We start from the raw sequence: 22,136 nt of genomic DNA, 5'->3' as shown, positions 1-22,136 counted from the left end.
CACAAACCTACTTTCGTTTTCAAATTAAAGGTCTCTTCGAGCCAACTGTTATAATTTTTCTTTTGTTGAAGTCGAAAATAGTTTTTATTTATTTTAATTTTCAGTTATTCCGTTAAAGCTTTACTGTGGATACTTAAACGTCGTAAATGCACGTACGAGTATAACAACAACAACAAACAGGAGTAGAATAAACAAGAAATAATAAAAAAAGAAAAACACAAAATAAAGCTGAATAAATTTAACTGCACAATACCGAGTAGTAGAATCAAACATCACAGTGAAAAAATATAGGCCTAAAACAACATCTAGTTGAAAAAAAACAGAATATTGTTTACATAGCTCTAATTATTAAAAGCTTATTATTTGATAAATATACTCTTCAAAAAAAAAAAAAAAAGAAACGCAAAAGGGATATTTTTGTTATTTTAAAGAGAAATATATGTAATAACGTTACAAGCTCAGAGTATGTGATGTTACAGGTGTAAGGCACTGATTGTCAGACCAAAATGACAATAAAAGTTGTTCACTTTGAAAATGGAGAAAAACATCGGATTTTTCGCCAAAACGCATGCGTGTCCAATAAATTTGTTTGAGAGGTCTGCATGTTCTGCAAGTGCAAAATGTGCGAAATCCCTATAAAAGTGACTGGTTCTCGGTTTCCATAGCTCAGTGTTAAGCCACCGACACACAATACAGTTACGCCAAGACTGAATGAAGCACAACGTAACAACGCCATTGGTCGCTTGGAAGCAGGCGAATCGCGATCAGATGTTGCCAGAGCTGTGAATGTTCACCCAAGCACCATCACAAGGCTATGGAATCGTCACCAACAACATGGATCAACTCGTGACCGTCCACGATCTGGCAGACCTTGTGTGACCACGCCCACACAAGATCGCTACATCCGGTTACGTCACCTTCGGGATAGGACCACCACTGCGACGTCTACTGCCTCAACCATACCAGGGCTGCGTAGGATTTCCGATCAGACCGTACGCAGCCGTCTACGAGATTCTTAGGCCCCATGTGCAACCCATCATGGTGAACGTCAACGACGTTTTTTTAACATGACAACGCCCGTCCTCACACAGCCCGACTCACCACTGTCTTCTTCCCTGGCCCTCCAGCTCACCAGATTTAAACCCCATCGAACATCTTTGGGATGAGTTGGACCGACGTCTGCGACGGCGACAACCTCAACCGCAGACTCTACCTCCGCTTGCAGCAGCTTTGCAGGCTGAGTGGACAGCCAGTCCACAGGATGTGATTCGTCATCTCATCGCTTCCATGGGCAGGAGATGCCAAGCAGTTATTGATGCTCACGGGAGGCAGTATCGTTTCTTTACTGACTCGGTGAAGCGGAGAGCGGACCGCAGAGTCCACGTTTATAGCTGATTTCTCCAAGCCCGTTCCCTTGGCTGTGGTTTCGCTAGATAGTAGATAGGGACAGTGGGAATCTCGTTAATCGTGGATTTTTTGATAAATGTTCAGCAGTGAATGCGCAAAGTTTCACACATGTCATACAGAACTACCCGGAATAAACTTGTTAACAATTTGTCTCATATTTTGCCTTTTGCGTTTTTTTTCTTAAAGAGTATAGTTCATTGTCATGATAGACTAGGTGTGGTCTACTCGTTAGCGCCATTCCAAATGTTTATGGAACCGTAGGTACGTTATAAGAGTAACAGTCAAAGTTTACAATTCGGTCAGGTAAAAGTATTCTATGTGTGGATTAGCTGTTTCTCTCTAGTCTGTCGCTTCAAATTAATTTCCCGTTTGTACACATTTGCGAGAAAAAACTAAAACAAACAAGCAAATTTTAACATAATATTTCAAACCAACCTTGTGCTTAAAAATATAGATTTTTGATTTGAGATTAAAAGGAAAATAAGAAACCCACAGAATAAAGATCGTATTAAAACTTATTTCTGAAGAAGATAAAATAAAACAAAAGTGTTATAAGCACTAAAACCCGACTTTTATTTTCTGTTTTTATAAAGCTACATGTATTATAAAAAATCAAAAATAAATTTTCATAACATTTTGTGAATAAAGAGGAAGTAGCAAAAGAAAATAGAAGAGGACCAGCATTCGATTAGTACCAGCTCAGAAATCCTAAGGTTAAAGCACACCCATCCTTAATTTAAAAATACTGAACAAATAGCGGAATTGATTGTTATAGTTATAATTTCTCTCACCCAACACCCAATGAAAAAGTGGAGAGATATATATATAGAGAATCTCACCGTATGTCGCGACTAGCACCTTGGATCTTTTGGTAAAGTGGTGTATGAAGAAGTTGGAAAGTGAGAATCCTTGGTTAGATATGCAGATTTTACAATGAGAAATTGAAACTACAAAGAGCTGTTAAAGCAGCTATTGTGCTGCCAAAGGCAACTCAATCTAAAAGGGACTAGGGGCATGCCCCTATAAAAGTAATCTAATAATATAATTTATAGTTGGTATACAAGTGTAAAAGTGAGGGTGCTACAGCTCCCCAGCATCTTTGGTTCTGACGCCTGTACATTATGCAGCCTCGCACGCTAATCACTATTTTACACTCAGTACCACGCAAAATGTTTCAAATATGTATCCGTTATATAAAGCATTTAATAACAGTGGACAACAAAAGTTACTATTGAAGAAACCTCAAGTTATTCGGAGTTATTTAATGGTGTTGGTTTCAAAAATGTAGTCAGAATTTATTCATCGCCTCTAGAGTTTGCGTTTTTATAATATCTCAATATTGTATTAGTATTATATTAAATAGCATGTGATAACTTAGTACAATAGTTTTATGATGTGAAAGTAAGTTTACTTGGACAGTTTAGTGGTTGAAACGCATACATTTTGGATAAATTGTGTTGTTTTTTTTAATTTCGCGCAAATCTACTCGAGGGCTATCTGCGCTAGCCGTCCCTAATTTAGCAGTGTAAGACTAGAGGGGAGGCAGGCAGTCGTCACCACTCACCGCTAACTCTTGAGCTACTTTTTTACCAACGAATAGTGGGATTGACCGTCACATTATAACGCTCCCACGGCTGAAAGGGTGAGCATGTTTGGTGCGATCGGGATTCGAACTCGCGACCCTCGGATTACGAGTCGAACGCCTTAACACACTTGGCCATGCCGGGCCTTTTTGATAAATGAAACACTGGTTGTATCGTATTAGTGTAAGAATCCAAATATATATATATATATATATATATATATATGCTATTTGTTCTCGATATAATTGTATCAAATTGCAGCAATTTTGCTTCATTCTCATCTGCTCTGTCCAGGAATTACGAAACTCCCACGTGCTTAGTTTGATCGAATATTTGAAATGTTTCTCGGCTGAGCATAAAAAGGTGAGAAGTCAGTCTCTCTCACTCATTTAGTTGGTCATTTCACTTTGTTCCTCGCACAGTCAAAACAAAGTCAGTTTTTCTTTCTCGCGTTCTACCCGCGATATAATAAAATTTTACAAAACTTTATTTCAAAAATATTTTAAACTTTGGTTTTGTAAGCACAATTTATTTTATATTCTTTTATTAAATAAATCTTTTATCAAGTAAAGTTCGAAAGTGAAAAAAAGTTCATTCAAGCCGTTTCTGCTCTATTTTTGGAAAATATATTACAGTTTCACGAAGGAAAACAAAGCCACAGGGTAACGGTAGCTTATTACCACTGTTTAGAGTACATAATTGGTGACCAAGACAAACGTTGGGCTCCATATGTGGTTTGTTTTATTTTGAATTTCGCGGAAAGCTACAAAAGAGCTATCTGCGCTAGTCGTCCCTAATTTTGCAGTGTAAGACTAGAGGGAAAGCAACTAGTCATCATCACCCACCGTCAACTTTTGGGCTAATCTTTTACCAACGAATAGTAGATTGACTGTAACATTATAACGCCCCCACGGTTGAAAGGACGAGCATGTTTGGTGTGACGGGGATTTGAACCCGCGACCCTCGGATTACGAGTCGAGTGTCCTAACCACCTGGCCATGCTGGGTAACTCCACACGTGTGTTGTACAATTTGAGCATCTGTCTTGACACAGTGTCTGAATAAGAAGAGAACAAATATTTCTTTTGTAGTTCCAATGATATGGTACGAGTCTAAAGACCATCCAATTAACTATTATTTTTACATGACTAACGTTTCTGAACATTCAGGCAAAACTAACTATACATTAAATATCCAGATGTAGCATCTGCAATGAAACCAGTACCTTATGGGGATAGATCACCCAGTGTTGCATCCACAGCGAAATGGGAAACAGAAGAATTATTCTGTGAAGAAGATAATAAATCGTTTTCATTGTATTATTTTAGTAATTCTATTCCTAGGACTCTTCAACATTTTTTTATATAACTATAAAATTTGCAACTGTTTCCGAGTAATTTGACAATTCTGATGTTAAAAATTGTGTTGAAAATTACTGACTACGTCTAGTTTTTAGCTTAAGGTCAAAATACTCATATGTTTGCTGCTTTGATGGAAAGAAGTCGCTAATCAAATCATTTAGCTTTTCTTATATATTCAGATGCAGCAGTTTGTGTTGAAGTTGTCCAGTATAATTAATAAGTGAGGCATTATATATATAGTGTAGTGTAAAATTATTCACAATAATATTTGTCACATTAATGACGGTTGGCACTACAATTCATGTAAAATTCGTATCTCTGTACAACTGGTGACTTAAGTTTTCATAATCTTTCAAACTACTCACAAATCATAAAAAAACAGTAATAATCATTTTCTCAGGTTCGGTGATTTTCCTTCTTGTAATCAGATAGGATCCGGAAGATAACAAAAGGTTTGAAAATTCTTTTGGTTTCAACTGAGTTGTGAGAAAAAGAAAATTGACTGAACGTAAATATAAACATAGTGAGGAAAAAATATTTATCCATTTCGTAAATTAGTAACAAATAACGAGTGCAAGGTGAAGGACCCCTATTTATAAGATATTTCAAGAGTCTGCACATTTCTATGACAGTGAAAAATTTGTTCTAGACTGAGGTAACACATCATTATTTTTACACTTCTACAACGCTTTCCCCCTCTCCTCCAGCATTTATTACTTATCTCTTTGCTGGTTATTCCAACTGAAGAAATAGAAAAAGGTTGTATGCTCAAGGTATCCCATGGCCCACAACGGGAAAGAAAGATCGCTCCTTACCTTTACATAATGTGTTTTTACAGCAATCTGTTCTAGAAGAAAAAACGTTCACCTGCTACCATATTGAAAGACTCGGAAAAGTTGGTGACTCAGAAAAAGAAACTTAGCCACTTCCTCAGTCAATGTTCTAACTTTAAAACTCTGTATATTTGAATGTAGGGAATTTTGAAACAAATATAGCTGAACCTAAGAGGTAAATAAAAGGGTATAAATTATTTACTTCGCAACCATACTATATAATTTACTTAATTTTTACTTTAATGGCAAAATTAGCCACATTCATTCTACTACTTAAAATCTAGTTAAATAAATTTATGCATTGGTCCAGAAACTGACGTAATATTTTTATAAGTTAAATAGACAAAATATCTTCTTATAGAAAACTACGAACTGTAATTCGGGTATACAGATTAAAAAAATGAATACACACGATGGCATAAAATTACCCTTTACAGAGAGAGTATCAATAATAAAATAAACCAACGTTATAAAAGAAAAGTATGTCAAAATAAAAATGGAATAACTTCCTCCATAAACCAGACCAAAATTAAAGTATATCCTTTATGATCAAAACACAGTAAAAGACAAGTTCCTTAATATCACGCAAAAATAAATCTTCCAGTTGAATTAAACATGGGTAAACCTTTAGATATTAAATGAAAATACATAAAAAACTCTTTACGTTGGATAAAGAATACTAAAAAATACAATACAATAAAAACTATAGAATATTTTGATAAAAAATAAAAGATACTCTGATCACAAGTACAAAATAAACCTTTAAGATGAAAAATAGTATAAATTAATAGCAAATACACAAATATATGTATGTATATATACATAATACTGAAAATATATCTTTTTAGTCATGAAGTAGAACAATACACTATTTTCAATTTTGTGGAACGTTTTATCTTTATTTTGGTGCTAATTTGGGCTGTAACGGATTTAATATTATTTTAATATCTATGTTTGTTTCAGTTTAATATATATTTAGAAATGAATGTAATTATATATTGTTAAATCTATATTGCACAACCCCGCCTGTTCTCAAAATTTGTAGGAGATTCTTGATAGTAAGAATCAACATTATATGTTTTACGAAAGCACTAACGTATCTCTGAATATTGTTGGACCAATCGAACTTTCTAAAACTTTGCCTATAGATTATAAATCGACACACTAAGAGACAGTTGTAGGATATTGTTTGGTCACTACAGTCAGTATACTATAATTCTCAGAACCTATAAAAGCTATAAACGTATATTAATTGGAAAACTTTAGTGAAGTGTATCTGTGTATCAACGCCTTCTGGCCCATCAACTAAGTATTAAGTTCCATATTGGATAGAGGATTTAATATTGTTTGTAAGTTTGTAAAACTTTTGTACATGAATTATAATTAATTATCTCTCAGTAAAGTATAGATAAAAGATTCAGTTCCAGACCAGGTAGATTGGTTTAGTTTGTAAAACTCTTGTATCTAAACTATTATTTATAATAACTATTAGTAATAACTGTTATTATAAATTGTATTCTTGTCTGTATATTAAAATATATTTGTGTTAAGAAAGTAAATTGTATGTATCAATCTTGTTGGCAAACATGATAAACTTCGTATTGGCATTCAAGTAACTTCTAAATTCAAATTCAAATTTCCAGCTATTTGAACTCATAATTCGTAATGTACCTAACATAATTAACCAGAGACTAGTCCGAGATAAGTTATAATAAGTAGCAATGCTAATTGTTTATTCATAGCAAATATTAAATATTTGCAGCAATTGCAATCAGAAAAAAACAATAAACTCATGTTTTAAAATACACTTTAACATTATCGCAGTCAAGTGAGTTTTATATGATTAGACAGTACTCATCTTAATATTAGCATATATACGTAGAAACACAAAACATAAAACCTCATGAATGCTAAACTGTTAATATTATATGTTTGAAATCTAATACTAAAACCCACGAACCTTAACTGCTATTGTAGTGAGATTACAGCCAATAGGACTGACTAAATAGGCAATACAATGTAGAAGCTTGGAAATGGTATAGAAACATGTTCTTAATCACTGACATTATCGACTTAACATCGGGGTCATGAGGAGAGGCTGCAAGCAGTATTCGACAAAGATTTCATGATAGAGGCATCTGTCAGTAGGAGAATCCTTTCCACCGCCTTATTATGAGCTATTGTTGAAGCTGTTTTTACCACTGTAGTTACGTGAATATTGTTTCACTCCGTGGAGAAACATAACGTTTCATGGATCCAGTGGAAATAAAAGGAGGATAAAAGTGCAAGTATTATTCTTAGAGAGACTAGTCACTAAGCAAGTGTCAATCTTTAACTTCTTACCATGGAAATCCATTAACATAGACACGTCACCCTCTTTAGATTCCTTTCTGATAAAAGGTTATTATAAGCTAGTGACAACTTCAAGTTAGCATCACAGTTACTTTCTGCCTTCTGTGTACGCCTGCAGTCTGCCTTTTCATATATGTTAATTGCACTTTGAATTGAATCAATGTTAAAAAAATATTCACAAAAATGTTATGTGTGCTTACAAAATATTTCAGTGTTTACAACTGAATAGCCTGGGTTCTATAATATGCTGTCATCTATGAGCTCATAAAGTGAAATTATATTTTCGACGTTTGAAAAAAAAAAACCGTTCGTAGCATTCGGCAGTTCTTATTCTTCTAACCAGGATTAATATTCATACTGTCACTGCGTTATACATAAATACAAATTCAGACCGACCCTGGCTAAATAAAATATTCCACATCGAAAAGAAAACCCAACAACACCCAAAAACATTTGCTGACATAGATGGCGAGCAACACCACTAGCTGATCTATCATGATATTCTATCACCATTTAAGAATTGAATTGATCGGCTTGCTATAGTTGGCACTACAGAATAGTATAAACAAGCAAATATTTAGTAAATCAGTGACTTTTATACTTATATTCATAACCATTTATTTCATACTCTGTGCTGAGAGAGAACATGAACATGGAATAGTTTTATATGCATATTTAACCGTACTGGAAAGTATCACATAGTCTATTTTGCAAACATTCTGTTCTGGATGTTTTGATAGTGTTAAAAATTTTTGGAAATGTCAGAAAAACATTTGGCTTGAAACATTTACATGATAGCTTGGAAAATAGCAGTTACAACACTATTCAACCTAAGTTTTTAATTTTATTATCGAACGACTTTAGTTGTAAACTGTTGATGTAAAAATTAAATATTTTAACATCAGTAGTCCTAAAATTGTGGTAATCGAGCATCTATTATCCAATATCTTGCAGGTATCTCACAGTGAAACTTTGACATAGAACTGAGAAGGTAAGGAACCTCACTTCTCTCAATTATTGATCTTACGATCAAATTACTGTCCTAGCTGCTAGCCTGACAGTTAGGACCAGCCATATCAATCAAGTCACCATCATTGTCTAAGTCAACTATCAGAGCTATCTTGTGTTTCCTCTTCAGGCACTTTTTTATTATATTAATCTTATACAATACTTTTAGTATCTTCTTCTTCCTTAGCTGGGTTGAGATGATATAGAATGATAATTTCGCTTTCTTCTGACTCACGAATCTCAGTATCTGACTCTTGGTACATCCAGTGCACAAAAATGTTCGACAGTGACGCAAGATTTTAGCTTGTTAATGCATTCAATATGTTTATAAAGATCATTTGTTAAAACAAAGTTGGTACTAACTAGCCAGATTAATAGCTTCACTGTGGTTACCTAAGAAATAGTGAGGTTAATCAGGGTCGTGGCACTTGTGCCAATTAGGACTGTATTAATTATTCATAATCATCACATGCTTAATATTACCCATTGATCATCAAATATTTATAGCAAGTTCTTTGTTTCATTCTTTCAAGTTGATTACTAGATGCAACTTAGGTCTCCTTGTCTTCCCAAAGTCAAAACAGCAATGACTATAGCTTGATGACAACCATAGTGCACCTGCTGTGAAATTGATTGAATTTGATAGTTTGTCCATCATTTGTTGAGAAAGGTATGAGTAGTTCAGTTTGAAGTGACTCAGTTGCCCATAACTAAAACAGATGCTTTGCTTTTTACTCCAGAGTGACAACTGGGCAGTGGGATTAATGAGCCTGACTGCAGTACATACATCACAGACGGGCCAGAGAAGTCTTATCCATTTACTAGTATAAAATGAACGTGTGTCACAGCACTGAGATTTATTCACTGCTGTCTTAAACATGACAAGGATCGAACTCTTTATAATGTAGTCACTTTAAGATGACATTTTTGCTGTGATGCAGCTATTGCAGCTACCACTACAGTTCCTTCCCCTGTTTGACTTATTAAAAGTTATCGGTTTCAACCTGATCATTAAAGAAACTGTCTGTATCAGGGTGAAAATGACTTTTGTGCCCAGGCAATGTCTTATTACTACCCTAGGCAGCCCCTTGGTGAACTTTTCTATGAGGATATTCTCATGATCTGCTGAAATCTTCACTAGATATGCCTTCCAGTACAAATGTAAACATTGTAAACCATCTATGTAATCAGCCTAGCTCTCAATGGGATTCCTCTTTCAAGCCTTGAACTCAATCTGATATATAGTTCTCTTATTCACTGGGCTAACTCAACGACGACTTTATCCCAGTTTCAAAGTTGATCATTACCACGCTACTCAGTGGAGTCAAGTTTTGGGCCATTCCAACTCTGTATAAAATGTCGTATTGCTTGATCAGGAATACAACTACATTAAGGTTGAAATGCTTCAAAAATGGCGCAATTCTTCTTTAATCGCACACTTAAACATTGTGAAAGACATTCGCTTAACCTCACTCACATGGGTCTAAGGTTGCAGTATGAACCTTTCTTCAATGGACTCCTGACAAAAAGAGATCTCTGTTGAGAGATCTGAAATACCGGGGATATGATGTAGTAGGTATTCTCAGAAAGACCCATAGCTGAAGAAGTATTAGATTCCTACTCTTGGCAGAAGAATAGTATTTGAAATGTGAGTTGCATAGCTTCATTATTCCTATTATCTAAAATTGCTCTGTCACATACTTCGAACTGCTAAAAGAAACATGATTACCATATTTCCCAGTTTATATCTGCAATATCTGTTATAGTAAAATAACTGAGGCTAGAAGACATTATTTTCCAGAAGTATTTCCATCCTCTTTTGGCCAGTCTTGTGAGGCATCAAACAGAACCAGGGATGGAATAATACGGTCAGTGAAAGTCTGATAGTCTTGTACAGATCACTACATTCGAACTTTGACTTGACAGACAACATTATGTCATAATGATCCTCAATTATTTTTTCCTCCTTTGCATTGAGATCAATTCTCAGGGTAAAAACTCAAATTGCAGTTTTAGGTGCACCAAATTCCAGCATTCATATTTCTCGAGCCTACAGCTACAAGAGTAATAAAGTCTCGAACCTTTGCAGCATCAGAAAAAGGCTGACATCTAGGAGGGGATTTCTTTAAGATCTGACAATTCCTTCTCGCAATCATACAGCTTCAATTGCGGAATATTCTTCCTGATTATAATTCCTTTGACTCATGAAAAATGCTATTTTCTCAATAATGAGGCTTTTTTGAGCTTCATAAAACAATACAATCGGAAGTTCACAATGAAATGTACTTTTGAGAAAAGTGAAGACTCCAAAACAACAAATCTTATGGTAATAGCCCCCAAAATTTCTCTCTTTTATCGATACTGTAGTACCCTTAGGTTCTCCGATTTCCTTTTACGTATTTGGGTAAGATATTCTAAATAACAGAGGCTCGGGCAGAAGATGTTATGCCGAGTATATCTCCACTGTCTTGGCTTTATCTGAGTTATGATAAATTGAACTGAAACAATCTGAAACATATACAAAATATCTTTATTCAATACAAAAACGAATCAAAATAAGGAAAGTGCAGGACAAAAAAAAAGGAAAGAAAAAAGATAAAAGAACAAAGGGGAATCTTTACTGGATGTAGATAGCTTTTTGCAAAATGTACACATCTGGAGGAAGAATCATTTCCAGCCACAGAAACGAAGCACTATATAAACAATTCCACTACGTTATTCTCATTACAGTGCATGTGGTATCTACGTTATAGTTGGCCAGTCTTGTAGAAAAATAAGGGACACATATCCCCAGGAAAACTATAACTTTCTTCCGTTGCATTATGATTTACAGTAATATTTTCTGTGGGAAATCTGAGGCGAAACGATAGAGGAATGATTAAGAAAAAGGGCTAAAAGAAAGTCATGCACTTTCACTGACTAATGTTATATATTTTTAAAACTTCACCCACTTGTATCCATGGAAATTTTGAAAAAATTCTAGGTGAGCGTTAAAGTGTTCGCTGTATTAAATAATGGAGTTTGAAAAAAACAACTCAATTTAATATGCTTGCATATCACGTTCTAACCCGCCACGGCTGAAAAGTGCAGAACATATTCAATGACACAACCCAACAGTACGGACCCTGAAACTTCCTATCTTCAGTCTAGCACATTAACAACTAATTTATGTCTAACCAGTTAAATTAAGAAATATGAAAATATGTAATATATTTTAAGGCTTTTAATACTAAATAAATTATTTTCACATAGCTTACTTTCACAGCGTCTAGCTTTTCAATTTTCTGCCTTTGAAGTACTTTTCATTTGGAAAAAAAAAGTACATTGGTGTACGATCACATTTATATTAATATTGATTTATAGACATATGAAGATATGTTTTACTCGTCGATAACGAGGATTTGAAGTTTTTGAGTATTTATTTTTATATCTGTGGCTTAAATTTCTTAACTTGTTTGACACCTTGCCTAATTACAGATATATATGTATAGGAAGCAGTTCTCAACGTGGTGAAAAGTTTGCAAATATTTTGTGATTAGATAACTCACGATTATTTAACTTTTAATATTTGTATTAATTTTACAACCAGTTTATTGTTACACAGTTGCTCATTCGAAAAGAAATACATGAGATTTTATAAACTTTACTTTGAATTGATAAATATCAGTAAGTAACTCAATTTAACATGTAACAAATTCTTATGCAAGGTTATTTATCATGCAGGATTATGCTCTCGATAGTCAGAAGCTTTTAAGTTAAATCCATTATATTGTTAATCTTTCCTAAAGCGAAATCCCCAGTGGCACAGTAGTATGTCTGCTGGTTCACATTGTTAGAAAACGGGTTTCGATACCCGTAGTAGTCAGAACACAGATAACCCATTGTGTAGATTTGTGTTTAATTCCAAAGAAACAAACAAATAAAATTAGGGTGAAACGCCTAATTTCATGCTTTGTGGTATGGCATGAAGGAAATAATTTGTAATATTTTGTTTAAAGAGCAATGATGGTCCTCTTTTTTGTTATGTTAAGTGTTGAAGACAAGTGCAGTTTTTATATCTTAAGTGCTTTTATGGATCGTGTAAAACTTTGGTTATTTCGGATAGATTACTTAGGTACTTAAACACTGGGATAGAGTTTGCTTACGGGTGTTGTGTTTTTTTATAGTAAAGCCACATCGGGCTATCTGATCTGTCCACCAAGAAGAATCGATCCCATTTACTTACGGGGTAGCTTCGAAATTTTCACCATGTATCTGTAAAAACAGATTTGGAACATTCAAGAAACAAATTGTTGTTGAAATGTTTTTAATGACAAGCGATTCAGTTCCGACACATTTTCAAAGATTTAGCAATGAATTAAGCGCTAAGCAAAAGTTATATATTTTTAAGCTTATATTTGATATTGTTTTATGTATATGTGTTTTTGATATTTCAATTTTCTTTATGACAAAATCATTCTTTGGGTGATTCTTCAGGAGTTTAGTAAATATGTTTTGTTTTGTTTTTTGAATTTCGCACAAAGCTACATGAGGGCTATCTGCGTTAGCCTTCCCTAATTTAGCAGTGTAAGACTAGAGGGAAGGCAGCTAGTCATCACCACCCACCGCCAACTCTTGGGCTACTCTTTTACCAAGGAATAGTGGGGATTGACTGTCACACTATAACGCCCCCACGGCTGAAAGTGCGAGCATGTTTGGTGCGATCGGCATTCGAACCCGCGACCCTCGGATTACGAGTCGAACGCCATAACTCACCTTGCCATGACGGGCCTTTTTAGTAAATATATGAAATTGATTATAAATATAGTGATTTGTCTAAATATTTAGAATGTTTGCCTATGTTTAATATTTACAGATGACCCGAATTATTGTATTCGATTACATATTTCTTTATTTTTTTAAACGGCTTACACTGTTATCTAATAAATCCATTAAAATCGTTTCAATTCTTCATGGTACTAGTAAATCACATACTCAAACAAGGAAAGCGAATGTTTGCCATTAAAACTAATTCGGATTAATGGTTTCAATTATCCTACAAGGAAGAAGGAAGTCATGAGATAATTTTTTTCTTCCTGAACTGTTTCAGATGTCCACTCTTGAAAGAAACAGAGTGCTTCACTCATCGGTTAAAAACGTTATTTATGTGGGATAGAATCCTTTTCAGTAATAAATTGTTTTAATTTTCCAGATTCATACGAAAATAGAATATTCTCCGCCAGCCAGGTTAATAAAGATTCGTAAAAGACAGACCTGTGTGTTTTCTTATAGCAAAGCCACGTCGGGCTATCTGGAGAGCCCACCGAGGGGAATCGAACCCCTAATTTTGCGTTGTAAATCAGAAGACATACCGCTGTACTAGCGGAGGGCGAAGACAGACCTATTTTTTTTTAGTATAACGTGTTTTAACTGTCTTAACTTGCAGGAAAATAAGACTAATCATTATTCGTCAAGAGACAAAAGATTAATAAGGAGCAAAATTATAAGTTATTATAAATTGTTTCGATTATCTAAACTCAGAGAATGAGAGTGAAAATCATTCTTCACGAAGATAAATAATATTTGGGCAGTACAACGTTTGTTTTCAGGGTAAGTAGTATTAACTGTTTAAAGAAGTTACTTAGTTACGTTTGTGAAGGTCTGTTTCTTTGAAATTAAGCACAAAGGTACAAAATGAGTTATCTGTGCTCTGCCAAACATGGGTGTCAAAAACCGGTTTCTAGCCTTGTAAGTCCGCAGACATAGCCACTGTGCCACTGATGGATGCATTTGTGAAAGAAAATAAGTTTAAATATTACTTAGACTTGTAAGGATAATATGAATTCTGGTAGAACCTAATGAGGTTGGTTTCAATCAAGTGCCTCCTCGTTTTCTAAACAAAGAGAAACGTTCTGAAGAGAACTGCAATATATTCAACTTTGAAGAATATTAATCAGTTGAATTCAGTTAATAGCGCGATTTTGTCATCAGTCTCGTCAAGAATTAGTTCGCTTGAATTAATGATATATTTACTGTTAAGTAAAACTATGACGAATAAACAAGATTCTTTTAAAATAGTCTATAAAAGACACTCAAATACTTCTAACACAAGAATAAAGTTTCATTATAACATGCACATTTCTCTGAGCTGAATCAATTTGGAGAGAAATTTAGACTCGATTTAAAATTTTGAACCTCTAGTCTATTAAAATGAACATGACAAGAAATAGTAAAGAATATGAAGCATATTTATACGAAATTCATGGTTTGAATAGTAGTACATCAAGTACACAATAATTTCATTTTTAATAACATTGAAATGAAAATATTGTGTTCTTGTTACTTGTGAAGTGCACATTTTAAGAGTGGCCATTCACTTGTGAGATGAAACACTAGCTATAATCTAAATGTACAGTGCTGTGTAAAAGTGTTAGGATAAAGTCGAAAATTAGATTTCACGATATTTTTAAAAAACAAAGGAAGGTAAATCACAGGTGAAACATCGAATATTTATCAGTCTTTATATTTAGTACAACAGAAACTCAATCAAGAGATTCAGTTCAACAAACAGTTAATGTTTTGGTTTAATAATTGCTTACAGTATTTCATGCATTGTTGCAACAGATTTAATTAATCCTTTTTTTTTTTGAAAATTTACTCAAATGTCTTTAGTACACTCCCTTGGAAGTAACTTTTAATTTGTTGAGTTTTTGATCTATCAAGTCCCAGAACTGCTCAAATGGGTTAAGATCGGTTCTCTGCGAGGATCATTTTATCATTTGAATGATTTCAGAAGCTTATTTCTTAGCTAAGTAATTTCTGCATAGATTGTACGAGTGTTTGAGGTCATTATCTACTTATGGCACTTGGACTGCTTCATTATTTCATCTATTTTGTAAACATTTCATGTCGATCAGCAGAGAAACATCTCTAAGTCATCACGCTGTCTTCTTATGCTTCATAGTAGGTGGTATGTATGAGGTAAGTATCTTTCACCCTTTCTTCCACTGGACGTACAACTTATACTTTGAACCAAATATTTCAAACCTGGACTCATCTGTCCACAACACCTTTTTCCAATCAGCAACAGTCCAACAAAGATCTTGTACATTTTAGCAAATTTTAGTCTCTTAACAATATTTGAAGATCAAAGTAAAGGATATTTAAACCGTTACATGACTAATAATTTCATTTTCATTGAGTTTTCTTAATACTGTATATCATGGTTATTTATATTATGCTTGAGATCAGTGATAGTCTTACTTTTGTTCTGAAGGTTGCATAAATAAAGTTACTTAACATCAGTATTATTGAGTTTAAGTGTTCTGCTTCTTCCTTTCCTATTTTCAAATTTACCTGCTTCATTCTCACGATCTAGGGTGTACTTGACAGTGTTTGAGGAGCATATAAAGTTTGCAGTATGTCGGAGAGTCCAATCAACATCACATATAGCTTTTATTTGAACTCTCTGCTCTGCTGACAATTCTCAACGGTTTGGGGGCTGTGGCATGACAACAAAACCTAATTTATAGTGTTAAACGCTGTTTTTTTTTTTTATCAAGGTTTATAAGTGGAGTGTTATTGAATTGATTCCTTCTAGCATATAATGGTACGACATGCTAGCTTCTTTCTATATAGTTAAGACACTGCATGGGGTACCATGACAGTTATTTCAGACCCTAATTTTGATCAGCATGTTCATTCAAGCAGAACCTTTATGACGTGGCCTTGGTACAAGTATTTGTGAACTCTAAAGAATGATAAGTATTTTCACCCTTTTTCATTCAGTTGTCAACAGGAATCAATGAACCATTAGCACAGTGTTGTCATTTACACTCAGTAATGGCATGGAAGAATTAGCACAATAAAATGGAAATAATAACAAAATATTATCTTGTTTTAACACTTTTGCACAGTAATGTAGATAATCCATTTTGACTTTTAGTATTAGTTGTCGGTTGTAACGATCTGGGTGAATTATTATATTTGATCATGGCAGCAATTAAAAACTCTGATCTTTGGTTGCGGTTTTTGTTTCGATCTACCTATTGTTTATCAACTCTTATATGTGATCCGTTCTGGACTACAGATTGTTTTATCAATGATGGCAAGTAAAATGGGTTACCACTTTTATTAAAAGATTGAAAAACGACACAGTTAACAACAATTTAAAGTTACTTATTTCCGATCACTGCAGATCGCCTCTTTGAAGAACCTTCTACTGCTTTATAAAAACTAAGAAAATTACTCATCAGCTCTTTTGTGCAATAAAAGTCAACTAACTCGATCTGTGAAGTGGTTTATCCGTGTGTCATGTGGTTGATTCACCAACTATAACCTATGAAGCGGATTACCAGGTTGATTGACCAAGTCATCCATGAGCTCCGAATTCCGAGTTAGGTTATCTATTTCGTACCTTAGTTTTTTCTAACATTATTTGTGACTTGTGTAATAAAACATCATTTTGATCCGTGAAGCTGATAATCTATTTTACGCTGTAAAGTGGAACATGATTTTGGACCAAAAGTGTCCTTGAGCCGTGAAAATGGCCACTAACTTTAAGTTTTGTAGAAGAACACGAGGTACAAACAATACGTTTTAACATGAAAAATCATTCATCAGTTGTGACTTGCAATGGATTGTTTGTTTGTTTCTGAATTTCGCATAAAGCTACTCGAGGGCTATCTGTGCTAGCCGTCCCTAATTTAGCAGTGTAAGACTAGAGGGAAGGCAACTAGTCATCACCACCCACCGCCAACTCTTGAGCTATTCTTTTACCAACGAATAGTGGGATTGACCGTCACATTATAACGCCCCCACGGCTGAAAGGGCGAGCATGTTTGGCGTGACGGGATGCGAACCCGCGACCCTCAGATTACTAATCGCATGCCTTAACACGCTTGGCCATGCCGGGCCGACTTGCAATGGAACACCAGTTATTAATTTTAAGACTTATCATGAGTAAAGTGGAAGCTAAACTAGTGAATTTATGATGTACGAGAAGAATTTGACCAGTTTTAGAATACCAAACTATTGTAAATTCTCAACTTTTATTAATAACTTGTACATACAGCTTCCACAGAATATCGTACAGAGTGGTTCATAACTTAGAGTCCTTACCTTAGATTTACAGCACCAAATTTTCTTGATTATATTAATCCGAAAAAAGACTAACGAAACTTCAAAAGAATGAGCATGCTTTTCTGAAGCAAACTTTTGAATCGCTTCGAATTTACATAGATTTTAGTTTTCATTAATCTTGTGTTTGCCGGCGTGTCAGCTGTAGGGACTTATAATGCTAAAATTGAAGGTTCAATTACCTGTAATAGGCAGAGCCTAGACAGCTCATTGTATGTGTGTTTGTACTAAAACACACCACTACAAGAGTATTACTAATAATCTCATACTAGTTGTAAGCAGATTACGTCGTAACTTGGAGATGTTTCAACTTTAGAATAGAATGATATATGGTATGAGGGATTACAGCTTTAACTTGAAGGTTTTTTACCTTTTGTACAAAGTAAAGTATCTAGAACAATAATATGTGACCTCAGCTTTTAATCAATTTTGAGGATATTGTAATGTAATCGCAAGCATTTCAAATAAAAAGAAGGTGCCTACATTATCTATGATTCAAAGATCATGACATTATTTTCCTGTTAGAGTCTTATAAGGTTGTCTTGGAAACCATGACGACATGCAGCTAAATTGTTTTTAGGGAGCTACAGTAAAAAAAACAACAAAAGTACTTTTGTATCAGTAGTGGGTTAGTAATAATAATTATGTGTGTTTTTATAGCAAAGCCACATCAGGCCATCTGCTGAGCCCACCGAGGAAAATCGAACCCTTGACTTTAGCGTTGTAAAATAGTAATGATACAAACAGTAATTAGTGTAGCGCCTCTTCATTTTCGTATTGCCCAATTTCCGTTGTTTCTTTGATTAACTTACTGGTTTTCGATACAAAGAAATATTTAGGACATATGTAACACTATGTAACACAAATTTTGTTCCTGGATAGTATGCGTTGTTTCTTAATTGCTTATGTTGTAAAAGTACAGAAAATGGCCATTATTCTCTTCAAACTTTGCTTTTGTGATCTGGATAATGAAATTTAGAAATTAACATATTTTCTATGTAAAAACGAGCAAATTTGCACATTTTCATTTACATAAGGTCTGAATAAAACAACATATGAATCAAGATTTACATGTATTTATACTAAAGTTATGCAAAAATGTTTAGAAGTGAGTAGTTTTTCGAGATTTGCGACTTTCACGTACTAGCCCCTATATATAGTCTCCCATCAAGTTTTCGTTATACGCTCTTTGGTAGCAGCGTTCAAAGTCCAGTATATATAGGTGGAAGCGCTCGCCTTCCTCCTCCGAGTATGCTCCCATGTTCTCCTTAAATTTATCAAAATGAGGGTCAAGGATATTGACTGTCAGGGACATCCTGCAGCCCATTTTGCCGTAGTTCTTCACCAGAGCTTCAACTAGTTCCACATAAATTTCGGCCTTGTGATTGCCTAAGAAGTCCCGAACCACTGCGACAAAACTGCCCCAAGCTTTTTTTTTCCTACTGAGATTCTTAGGAAATTCTATGTACTCCAGGATCTTCTTTATTTGTGGTCCAACGAAGACACCAGCTTTGACCATTGCCTCAGCAGCTTAGGGAAGAAGTCTCGAAGGTATTTGAAGACTGCAGACTCCTTATCGAGATCTGTGACAAACAGTTTCATAAGACCCAATTTTATGTGCAATGGTGAGAACAACTCCTTCTGAAGGTAAACTAGTAGTTCACACTTGACACTGTGCCTCCCCACAGAGAACTTAATCCGTTGTGGCCAGTGCTTCCTGTTGTAAAGTGATGCGGTGTCCATGCTGTCCCAAAGGCAAAGCAAACAGGGAAACTTGGTAACATCTCCTTGGAGACCTATCAGGAATTTTCCTCTGTTGTCTTGATTAATTGGCCATGTGCATAGTAGAATGCGTTTGGAGAATGCTTGCAGCTTCTTGATGCCATTTCTGATAAAATCATATAGGTCTATGTGTTCAATTAGGCAGCTAGAACTAAACTGAAGTGGTGAGTGATGAGCCCTTGTATATATATATATTACCAGGAAAAATTCTAAAAGATTATTGAAAATTCTCGTAAGTTCTACAACATTCTAGAAAATTCTTACAAGCTCTACAGAATTCTAGAAAGTTCTTGAAAATTATTGTAAATTCGAGAAAATTATCTGTCAGCTTCTCAGCACTGAATCTACCTGGAATATTCTGGAAAATGGGTAAATTTGAAAATTCTATTACCAAGATCACAGAAGCAAAGTTTGAAGAGAAAAATAGGTCTTTTCCATTTACTTTAGGCATAAGCAATTGGGAAATGACACTTTCTGCCCAGGAACAAGAAAAAAGTAAACATTTTGTTACATAGTGTAATTAAATGTTTGTACATGAATTTGAGATTATTAGAACAGCGTAGGGAAAGGCATTTAGGGTGGGGATATGTTCCCCTCTCCTCTGTGGCAGGACGCCACCACTTGAAAAATTAATATTTTTACGTCTTTACTTAAATAATTGATCTCAACACATAAAATACATACATATATATATATATGTATATATAAAATCAAAAACGTTATTTGTGACGTAAGATACTCATTGCAAAGACCAATTTTGGTGAAATTGGGATGTTAAAGAAAAATAAATTTAAAAGTTGTTGAGTACTGACGTTGTGAGAGTCTGTAGGGTCCCAAGACATGACGTTCCTGTAGTCACTTCCCTTTACTCAGCGGAACATCTCCCATAACCGCATACGTACAGTAATTTCTATAATTGTATTCATTGTTTTTTCTCTCACATATTAATCTAATTTGAACAAAACTGCATTTTGTACAATAAATAATACAAGAATGCTAAAATGGCTGAAAACAATAAAAGCGACTACTCTAACCATGCATTGAAACTTCTGTTGTTTAAAAAGCAAAGATCCAGTTCTGTTAGAACTTCGTAATGAGAAGCGAGTTAGTGATATTAGATAGCATACACATAACTCAGATCTTTATCTTTACGTTTGATACCGGGTAAAGTTTCATCACTCTCTTTTCGAAATTGTTTCGCCTATATGAGCACACAATATTAGCGGATAAAATTTATAAATTTTTATCATGTGTATTCCTTGTATTGTATTATAGTTTTAATTAAATATAACAATTTGTTTTACAGAGTTATTCATATATTTTAATCACTAAGTATTTCTTAAAACATTTTGGCAAAAAAAAAATGAAAAATATAATTTTCTCTCCAGATGATAATAATAATTGTATTACTGGCTCTGATAAAGTCTCTTTGGTGAACTTACAGAAATATATTTTTTAATTATTATATGGGGAAAGTAAAATGTTTTTTTGAGTTAAGCACAAACCTACACAATGGGCTATCTGTGCTCTGCCCACCACGTGTATCGAAACCCGGATTTTAGCGTTGTAAGTCCGCAGACATACCGCTGAGCCACTGGAGGGCAAAATGACAAGTATGTTTGGTGCGACCGGGATTCGAACCCACCACCTTCACATTACGAGTCGAACGCCTTAATTCACCTGGCCATGCTAGGCCTTAATAAAATGAGTTTTGTAACTTTATTAACACAGTGGTAATAATTAGTTACGTTCTTGAGCGCAGTGTTGAATAATCTCAATATCAGAAAATATCTATGGTTACAACTTATTCGTGGTAAAACTAGGCTACGAAGCCAGAAAAAAAACCATTAAGATCAAATAAACCCTGTACATTCTGCAAGTCTTTAAAATTTTCTTTTTTTTTCACATTACGATTCATAAATACACGACATTATGAACAATCAAAATGGAACTGAGAAGGCTATATGAAGAAAAAGGTTCTTTCTTTGGTCGTTGTGAGCTCTATTTTAAAAGCTTGTGTTATAAATCATAAATATTTCGATTGTCACAACCTTTTTAGTATTTGCTAGAGTACAACCCCCATTTCTTTGACTTATGGTCAGAAGGGCGCCTTTTCGAATTCTATTCCGTTTACTTTACTTTGAGGGTTTTGAAATATGTGTATGTAATCACGCCATCTATTGAAGATTCAATAAATTTGTTGTCAGCTTCACGTAATTATTTGTCATTCATAGAATATATTTTCTTTCAACTATTCAACATCAAGAGAACGATATCGTTAGGTTCGTAAGTGTGATTTTTATAATACGCCTCTTTTACATTATTCCAAAGATTATGCATAGTCATAACTTGTCAGATACATTGAATATTATGCTGAAGACACTCATTTATTTATATATGTATGAAAAACATATTTAGAACACAAGTAACAGATATTTTTTATTCCTAAGGATCTTTATTCGGATATTTTTTTGAAATATAAGAAAAGATTTAAAATACAAAACCAAAATATTCTCTACCATCAATTTATTTGTCTACTTTTTTTATTCAGGACCAGTATGGTTGACAAACATTTTAAATAGTGACGTCAAATAACGTACATCTTTATACTGTTTACGAGGAAAATGTCATTATATACCTTATTCAAACAGAGAAATATATAAAAACGATCTTCATTCAAAGAATCCAATTTAT

At 34.3% G+C, this 22,136-nt stretch overlaps 1 long non-coding RNA gene across 1 annotated transcript in view; it reads right to left on the bottom strand.

Annotated features, from left to right (window-relative positions):
- The window catches only part of LOC143225913 (uncharacterized), a 45,479-nt gene that overhangs the window by 11,699 nt on the left and 11,644 nt on the right, over nucleotides 1-22,136 (bottom strand). The window contains exon 2 of the long non-coding RNA XR_013014195.1: nucleotides 5,166-5,351. This is a non-coding gene — a long non-coding RNA (uncharacterized LOC143225913). The remainder of the gene's footprint in view (nucleotides 1-5,165; nucleotides 5,352-22,136) is intronic.

The sequence above is a fragment of the Tachypleus tridentatus genome, chromosome 9 (genome assembly GCF_004210375.1).
Source record: "Tachypleus tridentatus isolate NWPU-2018 chromosome 9, ASM421037v1, whole genome shotgun sequence".
Taxonomy (NCBI): Eukaryota; Metazoa; Arthropoda; class Merostomata; order Xiphosura; family Limulidae; genus Tachypleus; species Tachypleus tridentatus.
Note: the sequence above shows the minus strand (reverse complement) of the source record. Positions and strands in the feature narration are given on the sequence as shown.